This window comes from Nicotiana tomentosiformis, chromosome 3 (assembly GCF_000390325.3).
Source record: "Nicotiana tomentosiformis chromosome 3, ASM39032v3, whole genome shotgun sequence".
NCBI classification, from domain to species: Eukaryota; Viridiplantae; Streptophyta; class Magnoliopsida; order Solanales; family Solanaceae; genus Nicotiana; species Nicotiana tomentosiformis.
Window position 1 is genome coordinate 45,076,471 of NC_090814.1, and position 18,751 is coordinate 45,095,221.

Below are 18,751 nucleotides of genomic sequence, written 5' to 3' on the forward strand. Positions count from 1 at the left end.
AATTATTCAGATTTTAAATATTAAGTGCATTTATTTTCAAAGTGTGAATCTTAATCATTCAGATCTTAATCATTAAGTGTATTTATTTTTTTTAACTTCACAACCAATTAATGGGTCTGAATAGGTATGTATGATTAAGATCTATAACAAAGACTTAATTTCATTAAGATGCTATCATTCATATTTATTACTAATTGCTGTCACCGCCTACTATTATTAACTACTACGACCACCACCATCCTCAACCATAGCAGCCACCACTAGCATCCTCAACCATAACCACACACTCACCCACCTCATTTACCACGACCAACCACCTCATCACCATCAATAACCATAGCCGGCATCGCCCACTATTATGAACTACCACCACCCACCATCACCTCCCTCAATCACAACCACAACAACCACCACCATCCATCATTATTAACTATCACCACCCACCAACTCAATCATAATCTCTATCGCTACCAATCACCACTAGCTACTACTCATAACCACCACCATCAACCAAAAATACCACCAACCACCACCTATAGTCGACACTCACAAGTACCTCAGTTAGTCATCACCACCACCAACTACTATATATATATATCTATATATTAATAGAATACTAGATTAATTATTATTTTATTTGAATTTTATGTTTATTAATTTTTAAATAAAGATAAATTGTATATATTCAGACATGAAATAACAAACAGTCTTAATCATTTAGTATTCAAATTTTAATGCACATCTTAATATTCAGATGTGTATTCAGATGCAGATGTCTTAATTTTAATACACATCTTGATATTCAGATTTAAACGTCTTAATCTTTAAAAAAATGAGGCCTAAGAGTCTGTTTGGTCAAGCTGCCAAAAGTTACTTATTTTGAAAAGTACTTTTGTTCAAAAGTGTTTTTTGAAAAAGTACTTTTAAAAAGTAGCAATTTGTGTTTGGCCACTTCATTTGGGTAGTACTTTTTGTAAGCAAAAGTACTTTCTGACGACAACAACAACAACAATATACACAATGAAATCTCACAAGTGGGATCTAGGGAGAGCAATGTGTACACAACCTTACCCCTACCTTTGTGAAGGTAGAGAGGTTGTTTCCGATAGACCCTCGGCTCAAGAAAAGCAAAATTCCAGCAATCATTAAAAAGACAAACAAAGCAGTAACAACAGCAAGAAAAATAGCATAACTGAAGCAAAGAACTGATAGATAATAATGGAAAAACTACGAACTGAGAAAGTAGGGGGTAATACTAATGCTACCGGTACGAATAAGAGAAACGCACGACTACTTATGAACCTACTACATTAATCTTCGACCTCCACACCCTCCTATCAAGGGTCATGTCCTCAGTAAGCTGAAGATGTGTCGTGTCCTGTCTAACTAACTCAGTGTTATAAATAGTGCTCGACTCAGCACTAATAGCGTGAGGCGAGGCGATGCGAGCAGCCTGCGCTATTTTGGCTCTGTTGCGTTGCGATTGTAAAAGGCGAGCGCCTCTTAATATATATTCAGACATGAAAAAATAAACAGTCTTAATCATTTAGTATTCAAATTTTAATGCATATCTTAATATTCAGATGTGTATTCAGATGCAGATGTCTTAATCTTAATACACATTTTGATATTCAGATTTAAACGTCTTAATCTTTAAAAAAAATAAGGCCTAAGAGTCTATTTGGTCAAGCTGCCAAAAGTTACTTATTTTGAAAAGTACTTTTGTTCAAAAGTGTTTTTTGAAAAAGTACTTTTAAAAAGTAGCAATTTGTGTTTGGCCAATTCATTTGGTTAGAAGCATTTTTTGTTTGGCTAATTAATTTTAAAAGTACTTTTGAGCAGTAATTAGTATTTGGCCAAGCTTTTGAAAACTGCTTCTAAGTGTATTTTTCTCAAAAGTGCTTCTCAGTAAAGTATTTTTGGAGAGAAACTACTTTTTTCTGGTTCTCAAAAACTGTTTCCGCTTCTCCTCAAACGCACTTTTTTTCCTTCCAAAAACTTGGCCAAACGCCTCAAGTTTTGGCCAAAAGTGCTTTTGGCCCAAAAAAATCACTTTTGGTCCAAAAATAAGCTTGGCCAAACAGGCTATTAATATCATTGTAATTTATCATATTACACTTACCTCTTGTAGAGGAAAAATTCTCTACAGTTAAAAATCATAAAGTAAATTTATAATTGCGAGGAATATAAAAAAAATAAGAATTTATATCTATCTATATTCATATCTATCTATCTATCTATATCTATATCTATATTTATCTTCTATACTATATTAAAAGCACGAAGGTCCTTAGCGAAATGTTGTTCGTCTTTTTTACCCTTTTAAAATAGAGGTTACAGTGGATAATATAGTCATTTAATTATTCCCCTAATATTTAGCACTTTTAAGTCAACTAAAATTTTTCTTATTAAAGTTTTCCTTATTTAAACTACTACATAGGAAATCATAATATTTAGGGCATTAAAATAAATCAATTGAACAAATTGTTTATAGATTTTTCTTTTTCTTATACGTGCATACAAACTAATTAGAAACGTACATATCAAATTTCATTAAGCATTTTATGGTTCCATTAAATGCGTACTTTTATCCCAAATTAAATGATAAAACTATCGTATATACATCAAAATCTATATAATTATTTTCTTGAAAAATATACTTATGTCATTAAAGTGTAGTCTATATTTTGACTACCCATTATCTTTAACTCATTCTCACCATCTAAAATTATGAATACTATGAAAAATTTAAAAATCAAATTTTAAAATAATGTGGACGAAATATATGAAAAAGTAATAAAAACATAAATATATAGATCACTATAGTCTACAAACAACATAAACATAATCATAATCATTGAAAACAATTACTGTTATTTTAAAATATGTAGAATTTTAAATCAGTTAAAATTTTGATTATTAAATTTTTCATTTGAATTATGTAGAAAAATCTAATAATTAAAAGTTTAAATCAATAAATATTTTACCTTAAATAAATTCTTTCCTTATTTGGACTATGTAACTGTCACGACCCAAACCAATAGGCCGCGACGGGCACCCGGTACCTTACTCAACCGAGTACCAACATAACATATCTTTTCGTATCATACTATCATAGATAACTGAGCCGGATAGGCTGCCGTGAGATAAGTAGAATACAACATGTAATACCAACTTATACATAAGATATATGGGCCTCTAAGACCAAAATAGCCACTCGTACACTGAATATAGGCCGACAAGGCCATGCAATCTTTTACGTACATGATATCTATCTACAAGCCTCTAAGAATACATAATTGTCATAAAGATCGGGATAGAGCCCCGCCATACCAAACAATACACATCTAAATCGTACTAACCAAAAAAGCAACTCCGGAGCAAATGGAGCGCACCAACATTTTCCGCTGAGCTAATAGCCTACTTAGAGTACCTCGACCTGTCTATCGGGACATGTGGGCATGAAACGCAGCGTCCCCAAGTAAAAGGGACGTCAGTATAAATAATGTACCGAGTATGTAAGGAATAAAAATCAGTAAGTAATAGACATGAGAGAAACATGGAGTAAAAGACTCGACATATACGTCTGCATAGCTCTGTTAATTATTTTATTTTTATAATGTCATGCATATGCGTATAAATGTCATACCATGCATAGGTATATGCGTTCATAACATCATCAAGCCTCCGAGGGCATCCATCATATCATTTCGGCCACTGTGGGCAAATCATCAACGTATACCAGCTGATCAGGTGGTGGTGCGTATATAACGCCGTAACCTTTTTCCATATCCCATATATATATATATATATATATATATATACATATATATGCGTATATAACGACATCTGGTCATGAGTCAATGTAAATGAATGCAATGCATGATAAGTACGTCAATAAAATCTTTCGAAGTGTCATAAGACCATTATGCCTCTGATTAATAAGATTTCTCAGAATGTCATAAAAATAATAAGCCTGTCGGATAGACTTTATCAAATACATATTTTTCTGGGACCCATGAATAGAAGATATAATAATAATTCATATGGGGAATCAAGAATATAGACACCCCTAATATTTCTATGAATAGTCATTTATGGAAATTGTGCATTTTCTCCTTTAGTTCGTGTCGCATAGATCGTGCCAAAAAGAAAGAAGTGATAGCCTTAACATACCTGGAGTAGGAAAAAATCCGTCTGATATTTTTGAGAAAGATTGCACCGTACTTCCCTTTGCAAAATCTCACGTTGATGTTCTAATCATTGCAAATCACGCATGCAATCTCTCTGCAACGTGATGCTTCATCTTCTAGTCTTAAACGAAGGTAAGAAAACATTATCTTGCATTATTAAGGTGAATGTATTTTTGCAATTCACGTGTAGAAGGCTAAAGAAAATGTTAATCCTTGTCATGCTCTAATAGTGTAACACCTTTCCACATCTCGTGTGAGTCACTTAGTGGCTTTTCTTAACAAATTCATGGGCTGCCACGTTAAAGGTAAGATCTCTCAAACTTATCCAACTTTTATCACATATTGTAATGACAAAAAGAGTCATTCATGGGATTTAGGGGGTGCTGCCACGTGAGTGCCCCTCACTTATCCAATTATCCACCCCTTTTTTTAATCAATCCATTAATTCCCTTACTAGTCTAATAATTAACCAATTACCCACATAATTAAGAATTATCTCAAATTACATAAAATACTACTTACTTTTAATATACTTTATACACCTTACTATCATAATCATATGGTACCTTGTATGGTACTAGTCCATAAATATCGGGTATTATCGCTCGGCCCGTATTTTATCACAAATCGACAACCTTCAACGAAACTCATTTTCTTCTATTTGCTTATCTTCTCTCCTTCACGAATTTACTCTCATCATGTGTGTTGAAATAGCATAATGCATATGATCTCAATAAGATCTCATCCCCGAACTTACGTCGATTAACTTACGACGAAACTTTAACACACAAAAATACGGGATATAGTATCTCATTTTCGAGCTTCCATCAATTTACTTATGGCATACTTTCACGTACGAAAACATGAGGTGTAACAACAATATAACTATAACACATTGCATGTTAATCTTAATATTCAGAAGTTCAAAATCAACTTAAATTTTATATATTGAATATTTGTATAATATTTAAAAATTACGGTCAGTAATTATTTCAACATGCAAAATCATAAAGAAAAATGTATTCTAAATGAGTAGAATTTACTCAATAATGGCAGGATATCATACACACAATAATTATTTTTCTATTAATATTACATACTTGAAGCAATAAGAATGAAATGGTAAAAGATAAAAATATATTCTAAATGTGATGTCATTAATTATTTCTTTTTTGTTTCTCATAAATGTTCCAACAAATGACATCTCCATATATTATTATTATTATATATTATGTTATTGTTTTTATAAATTATTAATTAAATATTAGTCATCTTTAAAGTTTATAATGCCACTTATCAATTTGTATTGTTTGAAAAAATATCATAATAAAAGTATTTTTTTACTTGTTTGTTTCTATATTAGGAAAAAAATTAACAATAATTTTTATTAGTTATCCTTATTATTCTTTGAAGATTTTCATTTGCATGATTTCTCTACTAAATGGGATCAACATTTCTAATTTTAGAAAGTTATCTAATTTATTTTTATTTTATAATTCAATTATATTATTTAATAATATTTAATTTATGTAATTTTTTAAGAAAATCTTATTCATTGACATGGAAAACACGCACAAAGCGCGTACCCTAAGACTAGTACTATATTAAAAGTACGAAAGCCCTTAACGAAATATCTTTCGTTTTTTTTACCCTCTAAAAATTGATTTTACGTTGGACAAAATTATAATTTAGGTTTTTCTCTAATTTTTAGGAGTTCTAATTTAACTAAAATTTTAGTTTAAAATCTATTCCTTATATGAATATATAGAAAGTCCTACATTTTAAAATCGATTAAAACTTTACTTTATATAAGCACTTTCCAAGCAAGGTAACGTAACCTTCAATGTTTATTTTTTCTAATATTAATTTTCTGAATAAAGAAATAATGAAAAAGAAATGAAAAGGGAAAGAAGTACATAAAGAAAAGGATTTGCGTTTTTTAACTCCTCGGGGATTCCGCTTTTAACTCCTTTTTCAGTATTAATGGTTAAAATAACTAAAAATCAAAATTAATAAAATATGTTTATAATTGAACTAAACAAATGAGTATATTAGTATGGCAACTTAGTCAAACTATATCTTTCTTATAATAAATATATTAAATGTATTGTTATAAAAAATTTAGAATAAAGGAGGTAAACATCGTAAGCACGGAGGATATTAGTGTTATAAACTCAAACTTGGAGGATGTCTCTAGAATTATCTCTTTTGTTTATTAAATGTTTTTGTTATTTAAACTATGTAGGAAGTCTTAATAATTAGAAATTTAAAATTTATTAACTTTAGTTACTTAAAAATAATATAAATTATTTTCTTGTTTAAACAATATATTATAAGTGAAGTTCCTTCCATGTTATCTTCTTAAACTATATATGAACTTTAATATATTTTTATTTTATATTTGAACTACTTTTCTACTCAAATAATATTTTTGATTCATTAGTGTTTGTATAACATTTGAAATAACACTCAAAATTAAAATAAATAACTAAGAAAATATTTAAGAATATAAAAGAGAGAGGGAGAGGGAGAGGGAGAGGGAGGGGGAGGGGGAGATAATTTTTAGTGGATAAAATTATATTATAATTAAACTAGCTAAATGAGATCAATATTTGTCATTTTCAGGAACTTATATTTTTTTAACTTTTACTTTATAACTCAAACACATTGTTCAATAGTATTAATGTAAATTCTAAAACTATGTACTCATTAACATGGGGATCCTAAAACTAGTATCTATATCTATATCTATACTATATTAAAAGCACGAAGGTCTTTAGCAAAATGTAGTTCATCTTTTTTACCCTTTCAAAATAAATTTTTCATTGAATAAAATTGTCATTTCACTTATCTTCCTAATATTTAGGACTTTTACATCAATTAAAATTCTATTTATTATATCTTTCCTCGTTTAAAGTCTTAAAAACTAAATTTAAAAATAAATAAAGAGTTTACCTTATATAATGATTCACTTTAATTATGATAAACTAGCTATAACCATAGAAAAGGCAATAGAAAGCCGAAAATTACCGTAAATTAACGTTTCCAAATTTTATTTTTACTAGCCGACTAGGAGTACTTAATTTTGTTGGACCAAAATCAGTACTAATAACGTTGCATATTCAGCTACTAAGTTTTTGAGTATCGAAGAGTTGTTCTTACCAAAGTATTTATCGACTTTTAAATTTATTAAATTAGACACTAGACAAAATAGTTATTGAATTTTTTTTCTAACAAATAAGATTTTATTTATTAAATCTTTATTTTTTTACGGTTGTGATGTTCTAATATTAAGGACTTAATATCATTTAAGATTTGACCATTAAAATAGTGAAAATTAAATAGTAAGGGCTCTTAGAATCTTTGTGACATTATTCATTCATTATCACAAATCTATCTCTCTATTTATATATTGAAATTAGCAGTAAATTGTACTCTAATTTATAAGATCGTTTAAATTATAACTTTCTACATATTTTTTAAAATTTATGCTTATTTAAGTAATATAAGAAGTCAAATAATATTACTCATGTAATTTTTTAAAATTTATTCCGATCGACAAGAATTTACGCGCAACGTATGTCCTCTAAAACTAATAAGTAAAAAAGGAGAGAGAGACGATATTTTATTAATAGTGTATTCTTAAGACATAATCTGTTGTAACATAAGAAGAAGAATATGGTGGTAATCGGGATCTCGTATCAACATATGTGCTTAAGAGTTAGGAAGTTTGGGATCTCCCTTCTATAATAATAATAAAAAAAATGATTACATGTAATATTTTTAAGTGTATAAGAGGACGTGTCCATTATTAGAATGCCTCTACAAAGAGATAAGCGCTTTTATTTATGTTGGACTAAGTCCTCATTTGTTTGCACTTAACAGACCAAATCTTAATTATTCAGATTTTAAATATTAAGTGCGTTTATTTTCAAAGTGTGAATCTTAATCATTCAGATCTTAATCATTAAGTGTATTTATTTTTTTAACTTCACAACCAATTAATGGGTCTGAATAGGTATGTATGATTAAGATCTATAACAAAGACTTAATTTCATTAAGATTCTATCATTCATATTTATTACTAATTGCTGTCACCGCCTACTATTATTATCTACTACCACCACCACCATCCTCAACCATAGCAGCCACCACTAGCATCCTCAACCATAACCACACACTCACCCACCTCATTTACCACGACCAACCACCTCATCACCATCAATAACCATAGCCGGCACCGCCCACTATTATGAACTACCACCACCCACCATCACCTCCCTCAATCACAACCACAACAACAACCACCGCCATCCATCATTATTAACTATCACCACCCACCAACTCAATCATAATCTCTATCGCTACCAATCACCACTAGCTACTACTCATAACCACCACCATCAACCAAAAATACCACCAACCACCACCTATAGTCGACACTCACAAGCACCTCAGTTAGTCATCACCACCACCAACTACTATATATATATATATATCTATATATTAATAGAATACTAGATTAATTATTATTTTATTTGAATTTTATGTTTATTAATTTTTAAATAAAGATAAATTGTATATATTCAGACATGAAAAAATAAACAGTCTTAATCATTTAGTATTCAAATTTTAATGCACATCTTAATATTCAGATGTGTATTCAGATGCAAATGTCTTAATCTTAATACACACCTTGATATTCAGATTTAAACGTCTTAATCTTTAAAAAAAATGAGGCCTAAGAGTCTGTTTGGTCAAGCTGCCAAAAGTTACTTATTTTGAAAAGTACTTTTGTTCAAAAGTGTTTTTTGAAAAACTACTTTTAAAAAGTAGCAATTTGTGTTTGGCCAATTCATTTGGGCAGTACTTTTTGTTTGCAAATTGTGTTTGGTCAATCTTTGCAAAAAGTACTTTTGAGTTTCAAATTACGAAAAAGGACAATAAAGATTTAGTTTGTAATTAGTATTGTTTAAAAAGAGCCATGAATTTAAATACTTATTATAAAGAAATTCAATTAAAATATAAAATATAAAGTACAATATAAATTAAAAAAATTAATTAATATAAAATATAGTTATTCCAAAGCAACAAGATTGGGTACCTGGTATTACTTATTATTTACATGATGATTTAAATATATCAAAATACATCATTCAATATAAATTAAAAACATACTCCTATAAATTACTATATAAAAGAAAATATCTATTATAATGGAGAGAATATTCCAAAGAGGAATAGGACAAAGAGAAAAAAAAAATAATGGAAATAAAAACGAGAAGAAAGGTATGGTGGAAAAAAAGGAAAAAAAATTATATTAATAAAGGATAATTTGAAAAATATAAATTTACTATATATTTATCTTGAACAAATTAATTTTCTACTTTTGTTTCTGCTTCTTGGAAGAAGGTAGAATTTGTAGTTTCTTTTCAAAAACAGAAAAGTTACTTTTGCTGCTACTCAAAACTACTTTTTCACCTGGCCAAACATTTCAAAATTTTCAAGAAGTATTTTTTGAGCAAAAAACGTACTTTTAACCGCCAAGAAACTTGGCCAAACAAGCTTTAAAAGTCCAACTATCGACTGCTTTAGCGGGCAGTGATTGAGATCAATGTGGAGCATTATCCCTTGATGTGAGGACGCAGACTCTTTATTTATTGAATAGTAATCATTATCCCAAAGAATAAGGGAATGACTCTTTAAACAAATATGTTGTTAGTAGTATGCTCTAGAGTATATGATGGCAATAGGAATCCTTTCATGTATTTAACACTTATTTAACTTCTGGTGTTCTGTATCATTTAGTACTTATATTAATTCATTTGTTTGTATAAAGTCTTAAACTATAAAATGAAGTCTATAGTACTGGAACACAGTGCAGAGAAAATCAAGAGAGAGTTCACAATGTGAGATTCTTATGTCATGCAAATATGTAAACACCACAACTATCTCTAGTCATTGTAAGATTGGACATTCTTAATGCGGATAGACTAATACATGTTATGCTTCTTGATTTGATCAAGTAGTAGTTCTCGCAGGTTATGAACATGGATCGGCTCTCGGTGACTAAACTTAACCGAGCAAACCTTCTTATCTCTATATCCTTTTTTCTATTCTTATCATGTAGTGCAAGCAGAGGCGGATCCACCTTAGATCATATGGTGCACGTGCACCCATTCTCTTTGGCTTTAAGAGTAGATCTTTCGTACAATTTTTTTGAAATGCTGGTTCTATATTGTAGTGTGAACCCATGGTGAAAAACAGGCACTAGGTCCCTTCTCTTTTTCCCTCCGACGCTAGGTGCCTTAACGTGTATACGGTCGAAATCGGGCATACCCGATTTCGTTGGCAGGGGAGTTGCCTCGAGGGTAACCTCATAATAGATCGGGCTCGAGCTCGAAGATAGAACATCACGCCTGGAGATCGAAGTGTTCATTGAGATCGAGGCCAACAACAATCGAGATCAAGTATGACTGACTTCGAGTAAGGCGTAATAACGGAATGATGAGATATCAGTAACCGGTCGAAGATCACGACGGAAATCCCGGAACAGATCAAATCAAAGCGGTTATTAGTGCCAATCATGGGATCTACTTCCGTTATTAGAGTTGTACCTTATTTAGGATTCCTCTATTATATAAAGAGGGATCCCATTCACTTGTAAATGGCACAATTATTATTCACTGATAAGAATATACACATACAATGCTTTCTTTGTTTTACTTACTGTTCATCGTTGTTTGTTCCATCCTCTATTGTTCTTATTAACTAACCTCGAGACTATCTCAAATCGAGATCGAGGCATTGTTTTCAGACCGGTTTGATTTATTTTATTGTCCAATTTATCTCTTTAGTTTGTTGTTTATCAATTGGTACTGATTTAAATCACATATCCTTAAAACCATAAGTTTAGTTGTTACTCAATTTTTAGGGTAAACAGATATATAGTAAAGTATTTTTCAGAATATGATTTGACTTGATTTCTTCTCATACGTAAGCCAAGGGTCTTTTTAACTTGATTTCTTCTCATACAGGTCTTGGAGATAATGTCGTCATGAGGCCGCCTCCCCCCGGGGAAGAGGAAGTCTCGAAGCCGCCATTCTGTTTGCCGATGTAGTCCAAACTCTACGAGATGAAGACGAGGAGAGAGAAGATGACGACTGCCTGCTGGTGGCTCGGAAGAGGGAAGGCATCGAAGCTTTGAGAACTGCTGAGCCGGTGACGGTCGAGGAGGCTCAGCCGCAGACCGAGGTGATCTTGGAGGAAGGTCCGAGCAGAGTCCTCGAGTCATCGGGTATTGATGATGCCTCCTGCCGTGATGAGCAACCGGCGGGTGTGCCCGGAGGGTCTAGTTTTGAGGCCCTTCAAAGAGAAGAGAATGCCCCAAGTGACTCGCTCGGGGCAATTAACATTGATGATTTGCCGCTCGGTCCCACGTTCTCTGAGGGGCAGTTTCGGGATGCCCGGTCCATGGGGACCTCTGATGTGGGGACGACCCCCGAAGGGGATGATATATTTCGCGGCTTCTTCGCGGGGGTCGATGATGTTTCCGACCTTGGCGCATCACTCATTTTTTATGAGGCTCAGCAGATTCTGAACCAAGTGAGTTTTAGCCCATGTTACCATGCTTGCATTTGTTCTTATTTCTCTAAGTCTGATTTTCTTTCTTTCTGTACAGGCTAGGGCGCTCCATCGAGAAGCTTCCTCCAAATACCGAGCTGAGCTGGCCTGATGTGAGGCTGATCTCAAAAAGCTTACAGAGGAGAGAGACGCCCTCAAATTCCTCTATGTGTAAAAAGAAGAGGAGATCATGAGTATTCGAGTCGAGCTGACAAGGGCTCATCAAGATCAGACCGAGCTCATTGAACAGGTAATGTAAATTTTTGGGAGCTTGTTATGTATTAACTTGACATTGGCGACTAACACTTTGATCCTGCAAGTTCAGCAGAAGGCTGAATTGGTTGAGCAGCTTCGTGAGGAGGCCAAGATGAAAGAGGCAGAGACTTTGGGATGGAAGCAGAACATGGACCGTCTCGCCTCGTAGAAAGATGCAGTTTGGGCCCAACTGTCTTCGGTTGAGTGTCAACTCCAAAGTGTGAAGGAGGAGAACTTGGACCGAGCCTAGAAGGTTGAAGAGCTCGAGACTCGGTTGGCTGCTGATCTTTCAAGGGCCACATTCGAGGTAGAGGCGCTTGTGGCCTCCTACCGAGCCGACGTTGAAGCCGCTAACACTCGGGCAAAGGAAATTTCTGACGCTGTTGAGGTTAGATTGTCCCGTGTTGCCGAGCATGCTAGGCGCCAGTCTCGGAGAGAGACTCTTGAGGAGGTACATGCTCGTGGCTTCGACCTCACAACTGATATCGAGAGTGCGAAGGTTTTGGAGGACGAGGCCGGAGCTTTGCTTTCCGATGATGAAGACTCTGCGAGTGGATCCGAGAACGGAGGAGATGAAGATGAAGCTCCCAAAGATGCGGCTCCCGAGGTTGACTAGGCACTTAGGAAATACTTTGTGTAAGACCCTGTGTGGTCTTTGTAAATACTTTGCATATATGAAAGATTCCTTTTCTTTCCGTTTTGTCTTCGATTTCTAATAAATTCTATTTTGCCTTTGCCTTGTGAAAGCTTTGTTGCAATCGGGTTGTTGTAGCTTCTATAATCGAGTGAGCAGTAGCTCGAACTCAGAGTAGAACAAACTCTTAGATTTTTTAGTTAAGCGAGGGCGAGTCCCCGAGCTCAACAATATGTTCGGAATTTTAATTTCGGATGACTTGATCAAAGCCGTAATCGTACTGTTTTTACAGCCGAGTTCGAGTAAGTTTCGAACTCATAGTAATATACCCCTTAAGGTTTTATATCAAATAATGATGAATCCTCGAGCTATATTCAAGTCAGTTTTATTTAAGCTCGGAATAGTGGAACCCTTAGGTCCGAATTGAGTGAGAACAAAATCTCGAACTCTAAGTTTTATTTCCCCTTTTTCGGCTTATAAGACTTAGTATAAAATTTCTTTATGTCTTAACACGTATTCTTTACCCATTGGGTTCTTGAGGGTTCGATGTCGATTGAAACCCTTTTGCTTTTTGTGTCTTAGCACGTTTGTGTTAAGATAATTTGATACCTCTTAAGGTTTTTCGAGGGCTGATTTCGTCGAAGCCCTTTTGATTACTTGCTGAGGGTAGCCTTTTTTTAACCGGTTTTTCAAAAAATTCGAAGGCTTATTTTTATTGCGGGATTCGGACATCTCCGAGCTGCCTTAATTTTGCTATAGCCTTTGGGTATGCCTCTTGGGCTTATTTCCCAATAACACTTCGAACTTGTTCGAAGTGTTAGTCCCCGAGAGTGATGTCCTTGGCCTATAGATCGAGGGGTGCATCTTTGAGTTCTTATGAATTTGAGTTTAGATTACTCGAATATGTCGATTGTCGACGGCAGTCTCCGAGTGTACGAGGTATATTTGCACTTGGCCCTTGAGCCATTTCTCACAAAATCATAAGTATGGAGCTTGTATAGTAGAAAATTTTCTTTGAGACACAAGATGTTTGATATAGAAAGAATGCTTCTTTGTATAATTTATACATGCGTACATGTTTTGCCATCAGGGCTCAACTAATCTATACGGACACGGTTCATTCGACCGTTTGGCCCATTACAAAGTTTCTCTATCGAGACCCTTTGACACGAAGTATTTTCCTCGAAAGTGTAACATCCGAGGGTAATGCCCCCCAGTATTCGAGGTTGATTGTAAAGAAGCCTTGGATACTGTTTAATTGTCCCCAGGTAGCACATAAGTGTTGCCTCGTTAAAAACCTCGCCGGGAAAACCCACCTGGGACAAAAACCGATCTAAGAAAAAAAGAGTGCAACGCGTGCTTTAAAACCTGAGGTCTCGATGTCTTCGATCGAACACCTGCAGTGAGGTAGTGTCGAATATATAAATGAAAAAAGGGAATAAAGTCATACCTTAGCAATAATACCGTCTGAGAAGCGATATGTTCCAATTATTTGGCAGTTGTTCGCCATCCATCGTGCCGAGCTTATAAGATCCCTTTCCAACGATGTCGAGGACTTGGTCGGGTCCCTCCTAATTTGGGCCGAGCTTCCCTTCATTAGGATCTCGAGTGTTGATGGTGACTTTCCTCAGGACTAAGTCCCCGACTCTGAAGTGGCGAAGGTTGGTTCTCCTATTGTAGTATCTTTCGATTCATTACTTTTGTGCAACCATTTGAACGAGTGCGACTTCTCATTTTTCATCCAATAATTCGAGGCTAGTATTCATAGCCTTATGATTTGACTCTTCTGTTGTATGTCGAAACCTGGCACTGGGTTCCCCGACTTCGACTGGAATCAAGGCTTCGGAGCCATATACTAAGGAGAATGGGGTTGCCCCCGTACTGGACTTTGATGTTGTTCGATATGCCCAAAGGACTTCGGGTAGAATTTCTCTCCATTTTCCCTTAGCGTTGTTCAACATTTTCTTTAGGTTTTGAATGATAGTCTTGTTCGTCGATTTGGCCTATCCGTTCCCACTAGGGTGATACGGTGTTGATAATATCCTTTTTATTTTGTGATCTTCGAGGAATTTCGTCACTTTGCTGCCGATAAATTATTTTTCATTGTCATACACTGTTTTGGTGGGTATCCCAAATCGACATACGATATGATACCAGATGAAGTATATAACCTCTTTCTCTCTCACTTTCTCGAACGCATGTGCTTCAATCCATTTAGAGAAATAGTCAGTCATAAATAAAATGAACTTAGCTTTACCTGGGGCCGATGGCAGAGGGCCGACGATATCTATTCACCATTTCATAAATGGCCATGGGGATAGGACTGAATGAAGTTGTTCTCCGGGCTGATGGATCATCGGCGCAAACCTTTGAAATTTATCACATTTTCAAACAAACTCCTTAGTGTCTTTTTCCATGCTATCCCAGTAGTATCCTGCTCTAATGATTTTGTGAACCAGTGATTCGGCACCGGAGTGGTTTTCACAAGTGCCTTCATGGACCTCTCGTAGAATATAATCGGTGTTTCTTGGTCCTAAGCATATTGCCAATGGTCCATCGAATGTCCTACTGTATAATGTTCCATCTTCAGCCAATGTGAATCTAGCAACTTTGGTTTGTAGGGGCCTCGACTCTTTAGGGTCCGATGGAAGCTTTTCGTTCTTCAAGTATTCAATATATTTATTCCTCCAATCCCAGGTTAAGCTTGTAGAGTTTATCTCGGCATGACCTTCCTCCATCACGGATCTCGAGAGTTGAACGACAACCCCCGAGCTGATCTCATCTTTCTTGACCGATGACCCCAAATTTGCATGTGCATTGGCCTTACTGTTTTGTTCTCGAGGTACATGTTGTAAAGTCCATTCCTTGAAACGGTGCAAAGTTACCCGCAGTTTGTCCAAATACCTTTGCATTCTATCCTCTCGAACTTCGAAGGTTTTGTTTACTTGGTTCATCACCAGTAAAGAGTCACACTTGGCTACAATGACTTATGCTCCCAAGCTTTTAACTAGCTCGAGACCTGCAATCATGGCCTCGTACTCGGCCTCATTGTTAGTAAACCTAGAAGTTTTGATAGATTTCCTAGTAGTGCTACCCGTGGGCGGCTTCTAAACGATGTCTATCCCGGACCCCTTCACATTCGAAGCACCATCTGTGAAGAGGGTCCATACCCCCGATGATGTACCCGATTTTAACATTAGTTCCTTTTCAACTTCGAGTACGAGGGTTGGCGTGAAATCGGCCACGAAGTCCGCTAAAATTTGAGACTTGATGGCCGTCCGGGGTTGATATTCGATATCGTACCCACTGAGTTCGACAGCCCATTTGGCCAATCGGCCCGATAGTTCGGGCTTGTGCAAAATATTACGAAGTGGGTAAGTGGTTAATACGCATATGGGGTGACATTGAAAGTGTGGTCTTAACTTTCTAGAGGCGCTTATCAGTGCAAGTGCTAATTTCTCCAAATGTGGATATCTAGGTTCTGCTTCTCCTAAAGTTTGACTTACATAATAAACGGGAATTGCGTACCTTGCTCTTCTCGAACTAGGACACCACTTACCGCGATTTTTGATACTGCCAAGTACAAGTAAAGTTTCTCATCTGCCTTTGGAGTGTGAAGCAGTGGTGGGCTCGATAGGTATCACTTCAATTCCTCTAATGCCTGTTGGCATTCCGGGGTCCTGGCGAAATCGTTCTTCTTTTTGAGTAGAGAGAAAAATCTGTGGCTTCGATCCGATGACCTCAAAATGAATCAGCCTAAGGCAGCTATCAGTCCAGTTAGCCTCTGCATGGCTTTTACATTATCCACGACGGTGATGTCTTTGATGGCCTTGATTTTATTGGGGTTGATCTCGATCCCCCGATTCGATACCATGAAGCCAAGGAACTTGCCCGAACCGACACCGAAAGCACATTTCTCGGGGTTGAACTTCATGTTGTATTTCCTTAAAATCTCGAACGTTTCCTGCAAATGAGCCAAATGGTCCTCTGCGCGCAGGGACTTAACTAGCATGTCATCAATATAAACTTCCATTGATTTACCTATTTGTTCTTCGAACATTTTATTTACTAGGCGCTGGTAAGTAGCTCCTGCATTTTTTAGCCCGAAGAGCATTATATTTTAACAACATGTTCCATACTTGGTGATAAACGAAGTCTTTTCTCGGTCCTCCGGGTTCATTTGGATTTAATTGTACCCGGAATAGGCATCGAGAAAAGTAAGGATCTTGTGGCCAGCCGTGGCATCGATCATGCGATCGATGTTAGGCAGTGGAGAAGAATCTTTGGGGCACGCCTTGTTTAAATCCTTATAATCTACACACATTCTAAGTTTGTTCCCTTTTTTAGGAACTACAACTATATTGGCTAACCATTCGGGATATTTTACCTCCCGAATGGACCCTATTTTGAGAAGTTTAGTTACCTCGTCCTTTATGAATGTGTGCTTTATCTCGGACTGGGGTCTTCTCTTTTGCTTCACCGGTTTGAACCTAGGGTCCAGGCTTAGCCGATGCGTTGTTATCTCCGGTGGGATCCCTGTCATGTTTAAATGGGACCAAGTAAAACAATCTATGTTATCAATAAGAAATTGAATAAGCTTTTTCCTGAGTTTGGGGGTTAATCCCGTTCCCAGGTATACCTTTCGCTCGGGCAGGTACTCGATCAATATAACCTGTTCCAGCTCTTCGACCGTTGATTTGGTGGCGTCAGAATCTTTGGGAACAATAAAAGTTCGAGGGGTCAGCAAATCCTCCTCTTCTTGCTCTATCTCCTGCTTCCCCGATTCGGTCGAGGCTGGTGGCTGTGATTGCTATTTGACTTCCTATTTACCTTTGATGCTCGACCTTTTCGAGGTTGATAGTGTCGATATCAGTGTTACCTCATCGACCTCAAATATTTCCTTTGCAGCATGCTGCTCCCCGTATATTGTTTTTACACCGTCCGACATAGGGAATTTCATCATTTGGTGGAGAGTCGAAGGGACTGACCTCATATTGTGGATCCAAGGCCTTTCCGAGCAGGGCATTGTACCTCATGTCGCCCTCGATTACGTGGAACTTGGTATCTTGAATGGTTCTAGCCACGTTCACCGGTAGAATAATCTCCCCTTTAGTTGTTTCACTGGCCTTATTGAAACCGTTTAAGACCCGAGCTGCGGGCACGATTTGATTTTGTAGGCCGAGCTGCTCCACGGCCCTCGATCGGATGATATTCGCCGAGCTACCTGGATCCACTAAAACACACTTAACTTGAACTTTATTTAATAAGATAGAAATTACCAGAGCGTCGTTGTGGGGCTGAGAAATGCCTTCTACTTCTTCGTTGTTGAATGATAAAGTGCCTTCGGGCACATAATCTCGGGTTCATTTTTCCCTAGTGATTGATACCTTAGTGCGTTTGAATATGGGTCCCTGTGGAATGTCGACCCCACCGACGATCATATGAATGACATGTTGGGGTTCCTCCTGTTCATTTTTCCTGTTGGCGTCCCTTTCTCTGAAATGATTCTTGGCTCGATCGCTGAGGAACTCTCGAAGGTGGCCCTCATTGAATAGACGGGCTACCTCCTCCCTTAATTGCCTGCAATCCTCGGTCTTGTGACCATGCGTGCCATGATACTTGCACATCAAATTTGGGTTTCTTTGGGAAGGATCGATTTGTATGGGTCTGGGCCACCTAGTATCTCTGATCCTTCCGATTGCCGATAAAATGCCTGATGCATCGATGCTAAAGTTATATTCCGATAACCGAGGTGCCTCTGTAGAATCGACATACTTGTCAAAACCACTTTTGCTCATAAGTCTCTGAGAATTCTGTCCTCGATCACTTCTTCGATCGTTCCAGGCGGAATTGTGTCCTGAACCATTGTTCCTTCGATCTGCGGTATATGGTTGATATCGGTCTTTGTTCAACCTTGTCTCCCTATCGACGTCCCTATGGTTTTTAACTGCCGACTTATTTGGATGTACGGAACCAGAAGGGGCTCCTAATTGGTCGTCCTCGACCCTGATCTTCGATTGATATCGATTGTGCACATCTGCCCAAG

General features: G+C 36.2%; 1 long non-coding RNA gene across 1 annotated transcript; it reads right to left on the minus strand.

Moving 5' to 3' along the window:
- Positions 1 to 13,946: 13,946 nt before the first annotated feature.
- On the minus strand, positions 13,947 to 14,355 carry LOC138908740 (uncharacterized). The gene is made up of 2 exons (XR_011415143.1): positions 14,156 to 14,355; positions 13,947 to 14,021 (listed from the first exon to the last, which is right to left on the minus strand). It is a non-coding gene; the product is annotated as an uncharacterized lncRNA (long non-coding RNA).
- Positions 14,356 to 18,751: the final 4,396 nt, after the last annotated feature.